This window comes from Hevea brasiliensis, chromosome 5 (genome assembly GCF_030052815.1).
Source record: "Hevea brasiliensis isolate MT/VB/25A 57/8 chromosome 5, ASM3005281v1, whole genome shotgun sequence".
Lineage (NCBI taxonomy): Eukaryota > Viridiplantae > Streptophyta > Magnoliopsida > Malpighiales > Euphorbiaceae > Hevea > Hevea brasiliensis.
In genome coordinates, this window is record NC_079497.1 from 78342538 (window position 1) to 78363970 (window position 21433).

Sequence of the window (21433 nt, forward strand, 5' to 3'; positions counted from 1 at the left end):
GAGCAAGTTTTTGTGTTGAGAAATTTAAGTTTTAATGGATGAAAACCCAAGAAATCAAGCTTGGGTAAAGCTTGGTTATGGAGGGCAATGGTGGAGGTGTGTGTGACGGCAAAGAGAGAAAAGAGAAGAGAGGTTCTGATTTTTGTTTTCTTTTCCAGCCCATTCTATCTCTTTAAATAGAGTTATGCCATGTGTCAATGTTAGATTGGGTGGGAGAACTTTAATGACATCATGATGATGTCATAAATCCTTTTTCTTTCATTTTTCTCTTTATTTCTTATCTATTTAATTGCAATTAAATTTTTAACAATATTTATTCATATTTTATGTTATATAAATTATTTATTTAACTAGACAAGTTGGCCCAAAAATCATCTCTGAAGACGAAATGACCAAAATGCCCTCCGTTTAGCTTAACGGGTCAAAATTATCTGTACCAATTGAAAAATTTTTCTAAGTATTTTCTTAGCATTCTAATTCCATAAGAACCTCAATGACCCTTCTCTGGAGTCCCAAGAATTATTTTATAATTTTTCCTAAATTTTTTTCTTATTAATATTTGAGTTAATTTTTGGTTCCTCACTTTAGTTTAAATATTTTTCCGAACGTTCTAGCTGTCCGGACCGACACTGGTCACCTAATAAAGAACTGCATTTTGACTAGCTAAAATGAGGATGTTACAACTCTTCCCCTCTAATAAAAATTTCGTCCACGAAATTTACCTGATGTAAACAGTTGAGGGAACTGTTGCCTCATTATCTCTTCACTTTCCCAAGTTGCCTCTTTAGTGTTGTGGTGCCTCCAAAGCACTTTCACCAGTGGAATTTGTTTATTTGTTAGTTTCTTCACTTCCCGAGCTAGGATTTGTATATATGTCAAGTCCGGTTGGATTTCAATCTCTTCCATGGAACTGACATGTGAAGGGTCTGAGCGATACTTTCTCAGCATGGAAACATGGAATACATTATGAATTTTATCTAGTTCTGGTGGTAAAGCTAGCCGATAGGCCACTGGTCCCACACGTTCAATGATTTCATATGGGCCAATGAACCTAGGGCTTAACTTACCCTTTCTCCCAAATCTCAGTACTTTCTTCCACGGTGAGACTTTGAGAAACACTTTATCGCTAACTGCATACTCTATCTCTTTTCTCTTCAAGTCGGCATAAGATTTCTGTCTATCTAAGGCAACCTTCAGATTAGCTCAGATTATCTTCACTTTTTCCTCAGTCTGTCACACCAGGTCTGGTCCTACCAGCTTATCTTTGCCCAATTCAGTCCAACACACTGAGGTTCTACATTTCCTCCTATACAGTGCTTCATACGGGGCCATTTGGATGCTAGCTTGGTAGCTATTGTTATATGCGAATTCTGCCAGTGGGAGGTATCTATCCCAACTCCCCTCAAACTCAATGACACAACTCCTTAGCATATCCTCTAGGATCTATCAAATAATTCACATTGTTACTATCATTTCAATTTATTAATTATGAAAATTCAATTAGTTCTTAGGTTTACCTGGATTACTCGTTCTGACTGTCCATCCGTCTGGGGATGAAAAGCCGTGCTAAAACGAAGTTGTGTGCCCAAGGCTTCTTGCAACTTTTTCCAGAATCTCGATGTAAACCTTGGGTCTCGGTCAGATATGATGGAAAGTAGAATTCCATGCAGTCTAACTATCTCACTGATATACAATTCTGCTAGCTTCTCCAATGAGTAGTCACCCTAATCGGCGAGAAAATGTCGATTTCACAATCTATCCACTATCACCCATACTGCATCATGCTTCCTTTGGGTGAGAGGTAGACCACTAACAAAATCTATAGTGACCAGTCCCACTTCCATTCAGGTATCCTTATAGGCTGTAGCAATCCTGATGGAACTTGATGTTCTGCTTTAACTTGCTGACATGTCAAACAGTTGGTCACATAGTCAGCTATATCCCTCTTCATACCAGGCCACCAATAATGAGGCTTCAAATCATTATACATTTTTATGCTTCCCGTGTAACACCCTAGGCAAATCCCACATCGGCAAAACATGAGAGAGATGATGGGTTTATAAGTTGTTGGTTCGTAACCCCTATTAACGCGTTTTAAAACCGTGAGGGCTTCGGCCCAGAGCGGACAATATCACTAGTGGGCCGGGCCATTACATTTGTGGTATCAGAGCCGCTCCACGTGCAACCTTGAGCGATGGTGGGACAAACCTCAGCGAGGACGCTGAGTCCCATAAGGGGGGTGGATTGTAACATCCTAGGCAAATCCCACATCGATAAAACACGAGAGAGATGCTGGGTTTATAAGTTGTTGGTTCGTAACCCCTATTGACGCGTTTTAAAACCGTGAGGGCTTCTGCCCAGCTTGATAGGGTGTTGGATTTGATAGTGTTTAGTTAAACTAAACAAGAATTAGAGCTTAAATAAGGTTGAATATGTGATTAGTGTAATGATTTGATTAAGGAATTGATCAATGGCATGAACTAGGGTTTTGGCATCTAGGGTTTTGGAGACAAAAATGTGGGAATGTGTTAAATGGTGTGTTGGACTTGGTTTGAGGTGAGAAATGGTCATTTAACTTGGGATAGGCAAGTCTAAATGACCTGAAATTTTACCAGTGGAAAGTTGAGATATAGACCTAAAACTTTCATGAAGAACACAAACCCAAATTATGCACTTAACCAAGTCATTTAGCCACCCAAATTTGGTGACCTAAAACTGCCAGAACCAGTTTGGTGCTCAGAAATCTGGGTTAAGTCCAATCCGGCAGCCATGATTCAAATGGCTATAACTTGAGCTACAAAACTCCAAATGCAGTGATTCATAAAGGAGAATAAAGTTAAGACATTAAGGGACAATTTCTAAGAAGAAAACTTAGCCTAATTCTAATAGCAAAATGACCAATGGGATAGTGCAACATAAGACACCAAAACTGAAAATTTGTAATTTTGCCTAAAAGACCTAAGTTTTGAGAAAACAACCAAAATCAACAAAATTGGTGACCAAAATGTGGTATGTGGGTGAATTTGGAGTTTCCATACCTATTAAGCCTTAAAAAGTCAACAAATTGACTTGAATAGTACCATGAATAGTAACATCAACATGAAATTACAAGAATGTAAGTTTAAACATATTGGAATTAGATATTGGAATTGTTATGAAGTAAAGATACTGAGACATTATAAATTTTATGTTTCAGCTGAAAAAGACTCGAAAAGTCTGGGAGACTGAGTCAAGGCCTAGAGGCGACTCACGTCAGGTTTGTGCACAATAAACCCTATTTCAGCATTTTATCCTTGAAAAATTGATTTAGTACGCATTATGAGTTTAAGAACTTTTGTGATGCCACTTTGTGATGAAATTGTAACTTTGGAAATTGATTTGATTTTCGTATGCAATATTTGAATAAAATGTTTGAAATGGATTTCTGATTCACACTTAGCATGACAGTGCCTTATTATTCCTCCTCCATTTATGGGGTGAGATCGATTATTTTTCCTCCCTCTCTGGTTTACCAGTTGAGGTTGTAGATCGGATGAGTACTCATTAGCTAGCTAGCCACCTCCCTCATTAATTTCGATTAGTGGGGTTGTAGATTGCTTTGTCATGGTGTACAACGTGGTATTGATTAGAAATTTTGTGTCATGGCTTAAGTTGTGCATGAATTGGCAACACTGTGTTTATAAATTATTTAACCAAAATTGTGTTATAATGAGTTTTGATAATTTGTTAAATGTGATTGTGAAATATTCAAATTGTGAATTTGTTAAAGAATGTTTTATGTACTGCATTTTAATTTTTATGGTGCACCACTGAGTATTTTTATACTTAGCGATAGTTTATTTTGCTATCGCAGATAAGGGCAAGGAAAAAGCAGCAGAGTGAGCTGCTGGATTGGCAAGAACTTCTTTGATCACTTTTGTACGGGTATTTATTTATACCTTTGTAATTATTTGATGTAAACATTATAGTGTTCTATGTATCAATGTAAAGTTGAGCAGTTGTACAATAAATTGTAATAATGTTATTTTGGATTTTCTTTTTGTGAATTTCGTACTATATGCACTGTGAATGAAGTTATGAAATATTTTAAGTTGATAAATTTTTGGTTGAATTGTGGAATGAATTGAATTGTGTTGACTTGAGATTATTTGGAGGTTAGGAGTTGTGGAAAATTTATTAGAAGTGTTTTTCTCAGGTATTTGAAGAACTGTTTTCTCAAAATACAGACGGCACTCTGCCAAAATTTTTATAAAATTTGCGAAAAAATAAAATGGGCAAAAGTTTTAACTAGTTTTGAAACTTCAATTAAATGATTTTAATTCCTACCAAAATGCTCACTACTTCCAAAAAGTAAGAAAATGGTTTTAAAATCCCTTGTAGGGTACTTAATGAATTATTGGTAGGTGAAGTTCGGTAGTTCATTAGGTATTCTACGGAATCATGTTGTGCCTTACAGAGGGGTAAGGTGCGACACCACAACACCGAAGAGGCAACTTGGGAAAGTGAAGAGATGATGAGGCAACAGTTCCCTCAACTGTTTGCATCAGGTAAATTTCGAGGACGAAATTAAAATTAGAGGGGAAGAGTTGTAACACCCTCACTGTAGCAATTCTGTACATTCTACTGTTCTGATGACTGGTGTCGGTCCGAATAGCTAGAACGTCTGGAAAAATATTGAAACTAAAGTGAGGAACCATAATTAACTCAAATAATAAAAAGAAAAATATAGGAAAAATTTTAGAAATAAAATACAACCAAGTTAAATGAGACGGTGCCCTAATGATGGGTAACCCAGTGGGAAGTTACGGTCCTCGCAACTAAGAGCACTAAACCCGGGAAAAAAATTCATAAAATAATTTTTGGGACTCTATAGAGGAGTCATTGAGGTCTCTATGGCATTAGAATGCCAAGAAAATGCTTAGAAAAATTTAATCAATCGGTACACATAATTTTAGCTCGTTAACTCAAACGGAGGGCATTTTGATTATTTTATCTTCAGACATGATTTTTGGCTAACTTGTCCAGTTAAATAAATAATTAATATAACACAAAATGTGAATAAATATTATTAAAAAATTTAATTGAAATTAAATAGATAAGAAAATGATGGAAAATGAAAGAAATTGGACTTATGACATTATTATGATGTCATTATAATCCTCCCACCCAATCAAATATTGACACATGGCACTAATTTATTTAAAAAGACTTAATGGGCAGAAAAAGTAAAGAAAAAATCAAAAGCTTCTTCAACCTTCTCCAAGCCGAACCACCTCTCTTCCATTGTCCACCATTGTCAAGCTGACCAAAGCTTGATCTCTTTGGTTTTTCACCCATTAAAGCCTAAGTTCCAACACAAAATCTTGCTCTTTCATCTTAGTGAAGCTTTTGGGAGCAAAAAGAAGTAAAAAAGAAAGAGTTCTTACAAGCCTGGGATTAGCTCCATTAAAGGTTAGTGACAAAATTTGATCTTTCTCTTTCCATTCATGTTGGAGGAGTGAAAATGAGTGTAAATTTATAAAGAAACTTGATAAACATCATGTGTATGCCCATCCCAAATTTTCGGTAGCCTTGAACTTGGTTGAGTTTTGAAGATTTCTTAGAATGAAAATGATATTGTGGCTGCCTTTAACACTAATATATTGTTTAGGATAATAAAAGGAAAGTAAATGCATGATTGGAAACAGTAGGGTTAGGGTTTGAGCATGAAATAGAAACTTTGATCATACAATAGTGAAAGTAAGTTTTAATGGTCAATTAGTGATCATTTGGTTATGTGTGAATGAGAAATGAAGTGGGTTATGTAATGGGAATTGAAGTTAGTGTTGCTGCCCTTGGTGACCTGCAGGACTGGGCATGAGTCCAACAGGTTTGGGAAACAATATCTGGAGTTGTAAAGGTTCAATTGGTACAAGGCCAATTGTACATAAAACTAGACACATAATGGCACAACTTTGATGAAGAAACTATGCCCAGAAAACCAAACCAAGTTAACCTAAATATTGCCCTAATCTGGGTGACCTGCATTTTACCTAGGCAAAATGACCAAATGAATAGTCTTTATTCATTTGGTCATAACTCAGTGTAGAGAGGTCCAATTGACCTGAAATTTTACCCAAAAATAGTTGAGACATGCACCTACAACTTCCATGAAGAAACCTGACTCAAATTTTGACAATAACATATTCAAAAAGTGAGCTGCAGTCACTACACAAAACACTGTAGATTTGGTCAGTCCAGAAAATCTGGGAAGTTGGCAATCCTGCCAGTCATGGTATTTAGGCCATAACTTGAGCTACAAAACACCAATTTGAGTGATTCCAAAAAAGAAATGTAACTAGACACAATAAGGAACAACTTCCATGTTGACAACTTTGCCAAATTCCTACTACAAAAATGACTAATGGAACAGTAAATGCAAGGCCTGGAATCTGAAAATTTTGAACAACTAACATTAAACTTAGAAATGGTATTGGCAATCAATACCAACAATTTTAAAATACAAAATGTGGTATGTTGGGAGTATTAAAACCAATGTACCTATTGCTTATGCAAAAGTCAACATTTTTGTTTACTAATGAAATAAATAGTAACGCCTAAACTTAAATTTCAAGAATTGTATAAATTATGAGTGTAACATGCCCTAGTACACCTAGCAAGATTGGTTTGGATAGGTTGGCATGCCAATAGGGTTCTGTTAGCAGTACTGCATATGGCTTCATGTCATTCTGTGTTTTATGGCCTCACGTGCCATTCTGTGATAAAATAGCCTTTGGCTATGTTAATTGAGGTATTATACTTGGGTTTTATCCCTGATAATTATTACAGCTTATTAGTTATTCTGTTGCACACCGAGAGACACAATGTGACCGATGGTATGATGGTCCAAGGTACTTAGTACCTAGTGCCAGTTTACCCATTTATCCAGTCCAGCTCGGGTAATGATAATAAATCTTTCCAAACTTTAATCAAATAATACTGCAATAAATGCCAAATATTAAGTCTACTAAAGATGTAAACATACATTCTGCATATTCACTTTATTTTAGTTATTTTATTTTATATTGTCACCACTAAGCAGAATTGCTTAGCGCGTCACTTTTGCCATGCACAGATACTGAAGACATAGCTGGGGAGTCCAGCAGACCTCATACCGAGTGAACTTTCAGATCTGCACATAGAGTCACCTGACATTTGTAGTGAATTGGTAGGACATTAGGCTACTTTTTGTCTTTTGTAATTTGTAAACTTTTGTAATGTATATCATAAACTCATGTAATTATGCTTTTGATGTAATTATTTATGAACCATGTTCAGTAATAAATTTGAGTATTTCTTATTGAATTGAGTATGATATGAAATGAATTGAAATTTGAGGTAATGAAGTCATTTGAGAAATTGTTGAAAATATGTTGGTGGTTGACTGAGATTGATATTATGATTATTTTAACAGATTCAGAAGAACTGTTTTTCCAGTTTATAGCCGACACTCCGCCGAATTTTCTATAAAATTTGCGAAAAATTTAGATTAATCAAAATTATAAATAAATGAATTAAAATATACTGTAGACGGATAAGGGATGTCACAGTTTAATTCTTTATGACATTCGCTATCTTTTGAATTTAACTATGATTTTAAGTATCTACAGTTTATATGATTTATGGTTTATAGTTTAAAATTGCATTTTCCTAATGTTGTGCACCACTGAGACATTGGCTCAGCGATAGCTTTTTCATTGCTATCGCAGGTAGACAAACAGACAGAGCAGCAGAGTAGGCTGCTTATGCTACATTTTGGAATTCTGCTGGGTATATTGAGTATACCACCTTTTTTGTAATTTTTATTGTAATGTATGTGCACTGTATGTATATATTGTACTTGGTCTTGAGCAGTTGTCAACTAAAGTTGTAATATATTTCTCTTATCTCAACTTTTGAACTACTCAGTCATTTTGTAGTCTATCTTTGGAAATATTGAAAATTGATGTTGAATTGAGTTTGAAAAATGTTGAGAAAATTGATTTGTGTTGAGCCATACTGGAGTTTGGGATTGAACAAATATATTGAAAGTGCTTTTTACAGGTTTTTGAAGAACTGTTTATTCAAAATACAGATGGCACTCTGCCTAAATTTTTACAGAAATTACTGATACTTCATATATGTTATTTGGGTTCACTTCAGTTAAAAAAAAAAAAAATTCTAACACCTGTCTAAAGTGTTCACTTGTAACATCCTCACTTTAACTAGTCCGTACAATCTACTATTCTGGTGACCAATGTCGGTCCGAGCAGCTAGAATGTTTGAAATTATAATTAGACTAAAGTGGAGAGTTATAAAGAAATTAAATAATGCTCATAAAAATCAAGGAAAATTTATAGGGACAAAATACACTAAGGTTAAACGAGCCGAAACCTCAGGGATGAGTAACCCGAAAGGGAAGTGACGGTGAAGGCCGTTAGCAACGCTAGACCCAAGAAAAACTTCATGAAATAATTTTTGGGACCTCAGGGAAGGATTATTGGAGTTCCCATTATAACAGAATGTTAAGAAAACACCAGGAAAATTTAATCAATTAGTACACACTATTTTGGCTCGTTAAGCCAAACGGAGGACATTTTGGTCATTTCGTCTTCAGGGATGATTTTTGACCAACTTGTCCATTTATGTAAGTGAATTATATGACAAAAAATATGAATAAATATTGATGAAAAATTATTTAAAAATGAATAGAAAAGGAAAGAAAAGAAAATGAAAGAAATTTAGCTTTATTACATAACATTATGTAAGCATGAGGTCATTAAAATCTTTGGCCAATCAAAATTCAAGAAATACAATTATAATCCATTAAAATTAGAGAAAATGAGGCATAATTCTAGAAAAATTTCAGTGGCCTCTCACCCTTCTTCCAAGCCGCACCAAGCCTCTCTCTCATTCCTCCATAGCCAAGCTCACCAAAAGCTTGCTTTCCCTAGTTTTCTTCCAACAAAAACCCTAAGTGTTAACACAAAAGCTTGCTCTTTCATCTTGGTGAATCTTTTGGGAGTAAAAAGAAGTGTAAAAGAAGAGTTCTTGCAAGTTTGAATTTCACTCCATTAGAGGTTAGTAACTAAACTTGATTTTTATCTTTCAATTCATGTTGAAGGAGTGGTATTTGATGTAAATTTACAAGAAAATTTAGTAAACATCATGTGTATGTCTTGCTTAAAAATTCCAGCAGCCTTGAACTTGGTTGAGTTTTGAAGATTTTTTAGAATTAAAATGATATTGTGGCTGCCCTTAACACTAATATATTGATTAGGAAGGTGAAGTGCAAGTAATGCAACAATCTAGAATGGTGGAGCTAGGGTTTGGACCCAAATTGAGACTTTGTTCATGCATTTGGTGAAAGAGAGTTTTAATGGTCAATTATTGACCATTGGGCTATGTGTGAATAAGAAATGAAGTGATTTTTTTAGTGGGAATTGAAGTTAGTGTGGCTGCCCTTGGTGACCTGCAGGACTGGGCATGAGTCCAGCAGGTTTGGGTAGCAATAACGGGAGTTGTAGAGGTTCAATTGGTGCAAGGTCAATTGGACATGAAACTAGACACATAATGGCACAACTTTGGTGAAGAAATCATGCCCATAAACCAAACCAAGTTGACCTAAAGATTGCCCTAATCCAGGTGACCTGCAATCTGCTTGGGTAAAATGACCAAATAAACAGTGTTTAGTCATTTAGTCATAACTCAATGTAGAAAGGTCCAACTGACCTGAAATTTTACCAGCAACAAGCTGAGATATATACCTACAACTTTCATGAAGAAACCTAACCCAAATTATGACCATAACATATTCAAAAAGTGACCTGCAGTCACTGCCCAAAATACTATATATTTGGTCAGTCCAAAAAATCTGGAAAATTTATAATCCGGCCAGTTGTGGTTTTTGGGCCATAACTTGAGCTACAAAACTCTAAATGGAATGATTTAAAAAAAGAAATGTAACTAAACAAAATAAGGAACAACTTTCATGTTGACCACTTTGCCAAATTGCCACTACAAAAGTGACTAATGGAACAGTAAACACAAAGCTTGAAATCTGAAAATTTTGAACAATTAACATTAAGCTTAGAAATGGTATTGGCAACCAATACCAACAATTTTAGAATGCAAAATATGGTATGTTGGGAGTATTAAAACTAATGTACCTATTGTCTATGCAAAAGTCAACATTTTTGTTGACTAATGGAATAAAAAGTAACACCTAAACTTAAATTTTAAGAATTGTATAAATTAAAAGTGTAACATGCCCTAGTACACCTAGCAAGATTGATTTGGATAGGTTGGCATGCCAATAGGGTTCTGTTAGTAGTACTGCATATGGCTTTATGCCATTCTGTGCTTCATGGCCTCCCGTGCTATTCTGTGATAAAATAGCCTTTGGCTATGTTAATTGAGTTCTTACACTTGAATTATATCCTTGATGATTATTACAGCTTATTAGCTATTTTGTTGCACACCGGGAGACACAATGTGACCGATGGTGTGATGGTCCGAGGTACTTAGTACCAGTGCCAGTTTACCGATTTATTCAGTCCAGTCGACTAGTACGGGTTACTCGGGCAATGATAATGAATCTTGCAAAATTTTAATCAAATTATATTGCAATAAATGCCAGAAATTAAGTCTACCTAAAATGTAAACATACATTCTGCATATTTATATTATTTTAGTTATTTTATTTTATTTTATTTTATTTTATATTGTCACTACTAAGCAGAATTGCTTAGCGCGTTGCTTTTGCCACGCGCAAGTACTGAAGATATAGCTGGGGAGTCCAGCAGACCTCATACTGGGTGAGCATTCAGATCTGCACACAGAGTTCAGAGTCACCTCGCATTTGCAGTGTTTTGGTAGGACATTAGGACTTTGGATTGTATTTTGTATTTTGCATTTTGTATTAATTTTGATTGTAATTATAAATTCTTGAGCTTATGTGATAATGTAAAGATATGAAATTTCATGTTATTGAAATTTTCTGTATATTATGTTGAAAAATGAAATGTTGAGAAATATTCATGAATGTGCTTCAAGTGATGATGTGAACAAAAATTCAGAAAATAGTGTTGAGATTTTGAGATTGAGTTGAGATGTGTGTATAATGGAGTTCTGGATGTGAAAATTATATTAGAAGTGTCTTTTTAACAGATTCAGAAGAACTGTTTTTCCAATTTACAGCCGGCACTCTGTCGGATTTTTTATAAAATTTGTGAAAATTTCAGATTAATTAAAAATTATAAATAAAAAAGTAAAAAGGGTAAATTGAATTGAAATATGATTTGGTGCTCCGGCACATTGTGTGACATATCTTGCTCGGCTACACTGTAGACGGGTAAGGGGTGTCACATTTAACCTCTTCAATTTGCAATCAACTATTGCTTGATGACATGACAACCAGTCCATTCCCAAAATTACGTCAAACTAGTGGAAGGGCAATTCAATTAGGTCTGTCGAGAATTCATACCCCTGAATCCTCAACGGGCAACCTTTATACACTTTATTCACTACCACACTGTGGCCTAGTGGATTTGTGACCAGAATGTCTTGATCACTCTCCTCTACTAGAACTCCCATTTCTATGGGTAGTTTGATGCAGATGTATCAAAAACTGCATTCAGAACCCGGTATGGACATTATTAATTCATAGTAATGCCATTTGGGTTAACAAATACACCAGCAGCATTTATAGACCTTATGAACCGTATCTTTCATCCATATTTAGATTGGTTTGTAGTGGTCTTTATTGATGATATTCTAGTATATTCCAAGACCAGGGAAGAACATGATGAACATTTGAGGATTGTTCTACAAATCCTGTGAGAAAAGAAGCTGTATGCTAAGCCGTCCAAGTGTGACTTCTGGATGAGTGAAATCTCTTTCCTTAGACACATAGTATCAGCAGAGGGGATTAGAGTGGATCCCAAAAATATAGAAGCAGTGATGGAATGGAAGCCTCCCAGAAATACAACTGAGGTCAGAAGTTTCTTAGGGCCAGCTGGGTATTATAGAAGATTTGTGAAGGGGTTCCCTCTTATAGCTGCTCCAATGACCAAGTTGTTGCACAAGAATGTGAAATTTGGCTGGAACGACAAGCCAGTTTTGAGAGGCTAAAGGCTATGTTGACAGAAGCACCAATGTTAACACAGCCAGTGTCGGGAAAAGACTTTGTGGTCTACAGTGATGCCTCGGATAATGGGTTAGGGTGTGTATTGATGCAAGAGGGGAAAGTGGTCACCTATGCTTCCAGGCAGTTAAGGCCACATGAACAGAACTACCTTACTCATGACCTAGAGTTAGCAGCAATTATCTTCGCACTGAAGATATGGAGGCATTATTTATATGGTGAAAAATGCCACATATATACAGACCACAAAAGTCTAAAATATTTGCCAACCCAGAAGGAGCTCAATCTTAGACAGAGGCGATAAATTGAGTTCCTAAAAGACTATGATTGTGTGATAGATTATCATCCTGGGAAGGCAAATGTAGTTGTTGATGCTTTGAGTAGGAAGTCCATCACAGCTTTAAGATCACTAAATGCCTGTTTGTCCTTAGCTCAAGATGGAGCTATTTTGGTTGAGTTACAAGTAAGGCCACACCTGCTACAGTAGATACAAGATGGGCAGAAGGCCGATGAAAAATTGATGGCTATTGTGGGTAAAATTCTAGAGGGGAATGAAACTGATTATGAGATGAAAGCGGATGGGTGTCTGTACTACAGAGGAAGAGTATGTGTACCAGATGATGGGAAACTGAAGATTAATATTCTAAAAGAAGCACACACTAGTATTTATGCTATACACCCGAGAAGCACAAAAATATATAATGATTTGAAGCCTCATTATTGGTGGCCTGATATGAAGAAAGATATAGCTGACTATGTTACTAAGTGTTTGACATATCAGCAAGTTAAAGCAGAACATCAAGTTCCATCAGGGTTGCTACAGCCTATAAGCATACCTGAATGGAAATGGGACCGGGTCACTATGGATTTTGTTAGTGGTCTACCTCTCACCCATAAGAAGCATGATACAGTATGGGTGATAGTGGACAGATTGACAAAGTCAGTACATTTTCTGCCAGTTAAGACTGACTACTCACTGGAGAAGCTAGCAGAATTGTATATCAGTGAGATAGTTAGACTGCATGGAATCCCACTTTCCATCATATCTGGCCGAGACCCAAGGCTTACATCGGGATTTTTGAAAAAGTTGCAAGAAGCCTTGGGCACACAACTCCGCTTTAGCACGGCTTTTCATCCTTAGATGGATGGACAGTCAGAACGAGTAATCCAGGTAAACCTAGAACCTAATTGAATTTTCACAATTTACAAATTGAAATGATAGTAACAATGTGAATTATGTAATAGATTCTGGAGCATATGCTGAGGAGTTGTGTCATTGAGTTTGGGGGAAGTTGGGATAGATATCTCTCACTGGCAGAATTTGCATATAATAATAGCTACCAAGCTAGCATTCAAATGGCCCCGTATGAAGCACTGTATGGGAGGAAGTGTAAAACCCCTGTATGTTGGACTGAATTGGGCGAAGATAAGCTGGTAGGACCAGACCTGGTGAAACAGACTGAGGAGAAAGTGAAAATAATCAAAGCAAATTTGAAGGTTGCCTCAGATAGACAGAAATCTTATGCCGACTTGAAGAGAAAAGAGATAGAGTATGCAGTTGGCGACAAAGTGTTTCTCAAAGTCTCACCGTGGAAGAAAGTACTGCTATTTGGAAGAAAGGGTAAGTTAAGCCCTAGTTTTATTGGCCCATATGAAGTCATTGAACGTCTGGATCCAGTAGCCTATAGGCTAGCTTTACCACCAAAACTGGATAAAATCCATAATGTATTTCATGTTTCTATGCTAAGAAGATATTGCTCAGACCCTTCACATGTCATCTCCATGGAAGAGATTGAAATCCAATCGGACTTGACATATACAGAAGAGCCTATACAGATCCTAGCTCGGGAAGTAAAGGAACTGAGAAATAAACAAATTCCAGTGGTGAAAGTGCTTTGGACGCACCACAACACTGAAGAGGCAACTTGAGAAAGTGAAGAGACAATGAGGCAACAATTTCCTCAACTATTTGCATCAGGTAAATTTCGAGGACGAAATTTTTATTAGAGGGGAAGAGTTGTAACATCCTCACTTTAACTAGTCCATACAGTCTACTGTTCCGGTGACTAATATCGGTCCGGGCAGCTAGAATGTTTGAAATTATAATTAGACTAAAGTGGGCTGTTATAAAGAAACTAAATAATGCTCATAAAAATCAAGGAAAATTTATAGGAATGAAATACACTAAGGTTAAACGAGCCGAAACCCCAAGGATGAGTAACCCGAAAGGGAAGTGACGCTGAAGGCCGTTAGTAATCCTAGACCCGGGGAAAACTTCATGAAATAATTTTTGGGATCTCAGGGAAGGATTATTGGGGTTCCCATGATAATAGAATGTTAAGAAAATACCAAGAAAATTTAATCAATCGGTACACACAATTTTAGCTCGTTAAGCCAAACGGAGGGCATTTTGATCATTTCGTCTTCAGAGATGATTTTTGACCAACTTGTCCATTTATGTAAGTGAATTATATGACATAAAATATGAACAAATATTGATGAAAATTTATTTAAAAATGAATAGGAAATGAAAGAAAAGAAAATGAAAGAAATTTAGCTTTATTACATAAGCATTATGTAAGCATGAGGTCATTAAAATCTTTGGCCAATCAAAATTCAAGAAATACAATTATAATCCATTAAAAATAGAAAAAAGGAGGGAATTCTAGAAAATTTCAGCAACCTCTCACCCTTCTTCCAAGCCGCACCAAGCCTCTCTCTCATTCCTCCATAGCCAAGCTCACCAAAAGCTTGCTTTCCCTAGTTTTCTTCCAACAAAAACCCTAAGTGTTAAAACAAAAGCTTGCTCTTTCATCTTGGTGAATCTTTTGGGAGCAAAAAGAAGTGTAAAAGAAGAGTTCTTGCAAGTTTGAATTTCACTCCATTAGAGGTTAGTGACTAAACTTGACTTTTATCTTTCAATTCATGTTGAAGGAATGGTATTTGATGCAAATTTACAAGAAAATTCAGTAAACATCATGTGTATGTCTTGCTTAAAAATTCCAACAGCCTTGAACTTGGTTGAGTTTTGAAGATTTTTTAGAATTAAAATGATATTGTGGTTGCCCTTAACACTAATATATTGTTTAGGAAGGTTAAGTGCAAGTAATGCAATAATCTAGAATGGTGGAGCTAGGGTTTGGACCCAAATTGAGACTTTGTTCATGTATTTGGTGAAAGAGAGTTTTAATGGTCAATTACTGACCATTGGGCTGTGTGTGAATAAGAAATGAAGTGGTTTTTTTAGTGGGAATTGAAGTTAGTGTGGCTGCCCTTGGTGACTTACAGGACTGGGCATGAGTCCAGTAGGTTTGGGCAGCAATAACTGGAGTTGTAGAGGTTCAATTGGTGCAACGCCAATTGGACATGAAACTAGACTCATAATGGCACAACTTTGGTGAAGAAACTATGCTCATAAAACCAAACCAAGTTGACCTAAAGATTGCTCTAATCTAAGTGACCTGCAATCTGTCTGGCTAAAATGACCAAATGAACAGTGTTTAGTCATTTGGTCATAACTCAGTGTAGAAAGGTCCAACTGACTTGAAATTTTACCAGCAACAAGCTGAGATATAGACCTACAACTTTCATGAAGAAACCTAACCCAAATTATGACCATAACATATTCAAAAAGTGACCTGCAGTCACTGCCCAGAATACTGTATATTTGATCAATCCATAAAATCTAGAAAATTTGTAATCCGGCCAGTTGTGGTTTTTGGGCCATAACTTGAGTTACAAAACTCCAAATGGAGTGATTTAAGAAAAGAAATATAATTAGACAAAATAAGGAACAACTTTCATGTTGACCACTTTGCTAAATTCCCACTGCAAAAATGACTAATGGAACAGTAAACACAAAACTTGAAATCTGAAAATTTTGAGCAATTAACATTAAGCTTAGAAATGGTATTGGCAACCAATACCAACAATTTTAGAATGCAAAATGTGATATGTTGGGAGTATTAAAACTAATGTACCTATTGTCTATGCAAAAGTCAATATTTTTGTTGACTAATGGAATGAATAGTAACACCTAAACTTAAGTTTCAAGAATTGTATAAATTAAGAGTGTAATATGCCCTAGTACACCTAGCAAGATTGGTTTGGATAGGTTGGCATGCCAATAGGGTTCTGTTAGCAGTACTGCATATGGCTTCATGCCATTCTGTGTTTTATGGCCTCCCGTGCTATTCTGTGATAAAATAGCCTTTGGCTATGTTAATTGAGTTGTTATACTTGAATTATATCCTTGATGATTATTACAGCTTATTAGTCATTACATTGCTGGAGACACAATGTGACCGATAGTGTGATGGTCCGAGGTACTTAGTACCCAGTGCCAGTTTACCCGTTTATCCAGTCCAGTCGACTAGTATGGGTTACTCGGGCAATGATAATGAATCTTACAAAATTTTAATCAAATTATACTGCAATAAATGCCAGAAATTAAGTCTGCCTAAAATGTAAACATACATTCTGCATATTTATATTATTTTAGTTATTTTATTTTATTTTATTTTATATTATCACCACTAAGCAGAATTGCTTAGCCCGTCGCTTTTGCCACGCGCAGGTACTGAAGACATAGATGGGGAGTTCAGCAGACCTCATGCTGGGTGAGCTTTCAGATCTGCATACAGAGTTCAGAGTCACCTCACATTTGCAATGTTTTGGTAGGACATTAGGACTTTGGGTTATATTTTGCATTTTGTATTTTGCATTTTGTATTAGTTTTGATTGTAATTACAAATTCTTGAGCTTATGTGATAATGTAAAGATATGAAATTTCATGTTATTGAAATTTTCTGTATATTATGTTGAAAAATGAAATGTTGAGAAATATTCATGAATGTGCTTCTAGTGATGATGTGAACAAAAATTCAGAAAATAGTGTTGAGATTTTGAGATTGAGTTGAGATGTGTGTATAATGGAGTTCTGGATTTGAAAATTATATTGGAAGTGTCTTTTTAATAGATTCAGAAGAACTGTTTTTCTAATTTACAGCCGACACTCTGCCGAATTTTCTATAAAATTTGTGAAAAATTTAGATTAATAAAAAATTGTAAATAAAAAAGTAAAAAAGGGTAAATTGAATTGAAATATGATTTGATGCTCCGGCACACTGTGTGGCATATCTTGCTTGGCTACACTGTAGACGGGTAAGGGGTGTCACATTACCACTGTAAAAAGGAATAAGAAAATGTTTAAAATCCTTTGTAATATATTTAATGGGTTATCAGTAGACGAAGTTTGGTAATTCATTAGGTATACTACGGGATCATGTTATGCCTTACGGAGGGGTAGGGTGTGACACAACGACCCGTTATCCAGTTTAGTCAGCCTGTCATAGGTTACTTGGGCAGTGAAATTTGTTAAGAATAATGTGAATTAAATGATTGAATAAGAAAGAAATTAGAATTAGTTTTAAAATTTTATTTACTATGAAATGATCCAAACACCTAGGAAATGTTGAGTGAAAGGATAAAAAGATTAGCAAAATATATATCATTTAAATAAATAATTACAACATCTTCTGAAATAACATAAATAGAAATGTAATATACTAATATATTTCATATTTTGTATATCACTATAGTAAATTTAGGAAACAAGCGATTCCAAAGAATAATATAATATGACAAAAGATAATTAATATTAGGAATTCCATATGACATGAAAATAATTCTTGATTACGCAAATTAGGTTTTATTTCCATCCGTATTTTGTATATATTATTTTCTTGTTATATTATTGCACCATTAAGCAGAAATGCTTAGCGCGATGGATTTGTTTCCTTCGCGCAGATACTGAAGGCAAAACCCAGTGGATATTAGACTAGGATTTTGAAGTCTAGATCTGCAGAAGTGTCAGAAGGGTTCAAGGTTGTCACCTCCTCAGCAATGCATGTAGATAGGGCCTATATAAGTTATTTTATGTATTTTGTATATTATGTAAATTATGAACTTGTGTAATTAGTTTATAAATCATGTAAATTTATGTAATTTAAAAATTTTTACATATGAATTCAGTATGAATGGAAATGTATGAAAATGACTATGAAATTGAAAAATATGGATGAGATTTGAAATATGAGATAATTATGAGAATGATTGATGAGATAATAATGATTTGCATGGATAAGATTTTAAATTTTCAAATAGGTGAATAGTGAATCACATCAATATTTAATAAAATAGGAGAAACTTTGCTGGTTTTTCTGTCAAAAAATAATTGATATTAAAATATAACGACTTTAATATTTTAAAAGAATAAAGTAAGATAAGATAGGGTGCTCCGGCACCGAATGTAGCACGCTTTGCTCGGCTACACTGTAGTCGGGTGAGGGGTGTTACAATAAGTAAGAGACAAAAATTAATAATGGCCATCATCTTCTTCAATCATCCATCTTAGCCGAATTCATGGTGCTCTCTCCCTCCTCCATTTTTCTTTCTTTTCCAAGCCTAATTTCTTTGACAAACTTCCATAAATTACCTAGTTCCCAAAACAAAAACTTGATATCTGCTTATGGTAAGAATATTGAAGGTGAAAGATTAAAGAGAAAGTGAAGTTTTGGCAAGAGGGAGATTTGATCAAAAGAGTTTAATGCTTAATCTTGTCTATTCTCTTCTTTAATTCTTAAATTTAAGATGAATTGAGGTGAAATTAGGTGAGAAGTGATGAAAAAGAAGTGTGTATGACAAAGTGGAATTTTGGCCAGCCATGGCAGGAAAAGGAGTTGAGGTGTTTAATTGAATTTAAATTTGAATTCTAACTTAGGTAAGATGAAATATAAGAATTATATGTGGAATTGCATGTGTGGTATGAAATTTTGGATTGCAAAAGTTAGGGTTTGAGATAATTTAGGCGTGTTGGTGCTATGATGCACAATTGGTATTATTAATGCCAAATAATGACCAATTTATGTGTATTTATGATAAATTGATGTGTTGGTTGAGATGAATAAATGAAATGGGAAGTGTTGCTTTGTGCTGTAATTCTAGACCTATGAGTCCAGTAGGTTTGTGTAGCTATAAGTTGAATTGTGTAGCTCCAATTGGTGTAAGGCTAATTGGAGATGAAACTTAGGACATAATGATACATTTTTCATTAAGAGACCCTGTAACACCCCTATTTGCATAGCCTGGTATATTTCACTATTCCGGTGATCAGTGTCGATCCAGACAATTAAGGGGATTATAACATCTAAGACAACTAGATAAGCCCTAAACACAAATAATTAGTAATTGTCAATTAGTTAAGTATAAATAAGAAATACAGAACATAAGAGGTTAAATAAGCCGAGAGTCACAGCGATGGGTGACCTTCTCGGGAAGGACTGCGAAGTCGATTTAAACTCAAATTTGGAATCATAAAATGTGACGCCATGGTCCTTAGGACTATTGCAAACACAGTGGAAAAGAGAAAATCATGAAAAAGAATTATTAAGTGGGTCAAATAATTAGGTCAGGGATCCAGAAGAAATATTAAATTATTTATAAACCGGATCGAACCGGTGAGGGACAATTTGGTCAATTGATCCCTAAAGCTGACTCCTGACCTAACTATCAAATAAAATCGAAGAAAAGAAAATTTCGGAATTGAAAATTAAATTAAAGAACTAAAGAAAAATAAATGAAAAAAAAAAAAGAAAAAGAAAAAATTGAAAAAGTGATTACATCATTCATGATGCAATAAACATTATAATTAAAATTTTAAATTTTTGGATAATTTTTGGTCTTACTAAAGGTTAAATATTTAGGAAAAGAAAAGAGAAAAAAAAAAACAAAACAAAAAGTCCTTCATCTTCTTCAAATTGCCGTGACCCATCTCTCTCATCCCTCTCTCACCAAATCCTCCATGGAAGCTTAATTTTGAGCTTGAAGACAACAAAATCCCACCATAGAAACTTCAATTACCATAACTAAACTTTGTTTGGGCAACTAGAAAAGAAAGTTCAAGGAGAAAGAAAGAAGAAAGGAAGAAGTTTGAAGAGGAAAAAAATTCTGCATAAAGGTTAGTAATCTAAACTTGAAGTTCTAGTTGAATTTATTGTGTTTATAGTTGAATAAACCTAGAAATGTACTTAAAATGAAATGAAAACAACTTTGGAGGACTATATGTGAATTTCAGCCAGCCATAGTTATATGAGAATATGATGTGTTTTGAATGAATTAAAAGTGTATGTAAGCTTGAATGAGTTGAGAAATGGTGTTGGTATGCTTAGAATCAATTAAACGTAACAAATCAAGTGAATTAGGGTTTGAACCTAGGGTTTTGGAAGACAAAAATTGAAAAATTAGTCAAATGGTATGTTTGACCTTGTTTGAGCTGAAAAATGGTCATATGTGACCAATTGTGGTATGCTGGAAATGTTGGAATCAAGTGGAGATTCGGATTGGATATGGCCATTATGCAGACAACAGGACCAAGGTCCCTTTCAGGGACCAAAACTGAAAATTTACCAACCCAATTGGTGTGAGGTCAATTGGGAATGAAACTTGACACAAAATGGCACATTTTTCATTTAGGAATCATGATCAAAAAGTGACCATAGCATAGTGAACAAATTAACCAAATCCGGAATTGGGTGTTCTGCCCTATACAAAAATGACAAAAAAAATAGTGTTTGTTCATTTGGCCATAACTTGAGCTAAGAAGATCTAAATGACCTGAAATTTTACCAGTAGAAAACTGAGATATAGACCTAAAACTTTTATGAAGAACATAAGTCCAAATTATACCCTTAACCAAGTCATTTAGCCACCCAAAGTTGTTGACCTAAAACTGCCAGAACCAAGTTGGTGCATAGAAAATCTGGGTAAGTCTAATCCGGCCAGCCATGTTCAAATTGCTATAACTTGAGCTACAAAACTTCAAATTGAGTGATTCAAAAAGGGAAATAAAGTTAAGACAATAAAGAACAATTTCTATGAAAAAAACTTAGCCAAATTTTAACAGCAACATGACTAATGAAACAGTGCAAAATAGGACACCAAAATAGAAAATTTACAATTTTGCCTAAAGGACTTAAAATTTGAGAAAACAACCAAAACCAACAAGTTAGGTAACTAAAATGTGGTATATGGGTGAAATTTGAATTTTCATACCTATTAAGCATTAGAAAGTCAACAAATTGACTTGAATAGTGTCATAAATAGTAACCCCGAAATATAAATTTCAAAGAACGTCAAATTAAGCATAAAAAAGTCAGATTTGAAATTATTTTTAGACTTATGATAATTTATGGTACTGAAACAATGTAAAAT

At 34.9% G+C, this 21433-nt stretch overlaps 1 protein-coding gene across 1 annotated transcript in view; it reads right to left on the reverse strand.

The window, feature by feature from the left end:
• The window catches only part of LOC110671955 (protein kinase and PP2C-like domain-containing protein), a 54807-nt gene that overhangs the window by 2049 nt on the left and 31325 nt on the right, over positions 1-21433 (reverse strand). The gene's annotated exons all lie outside the window — the stretch shown is intronic.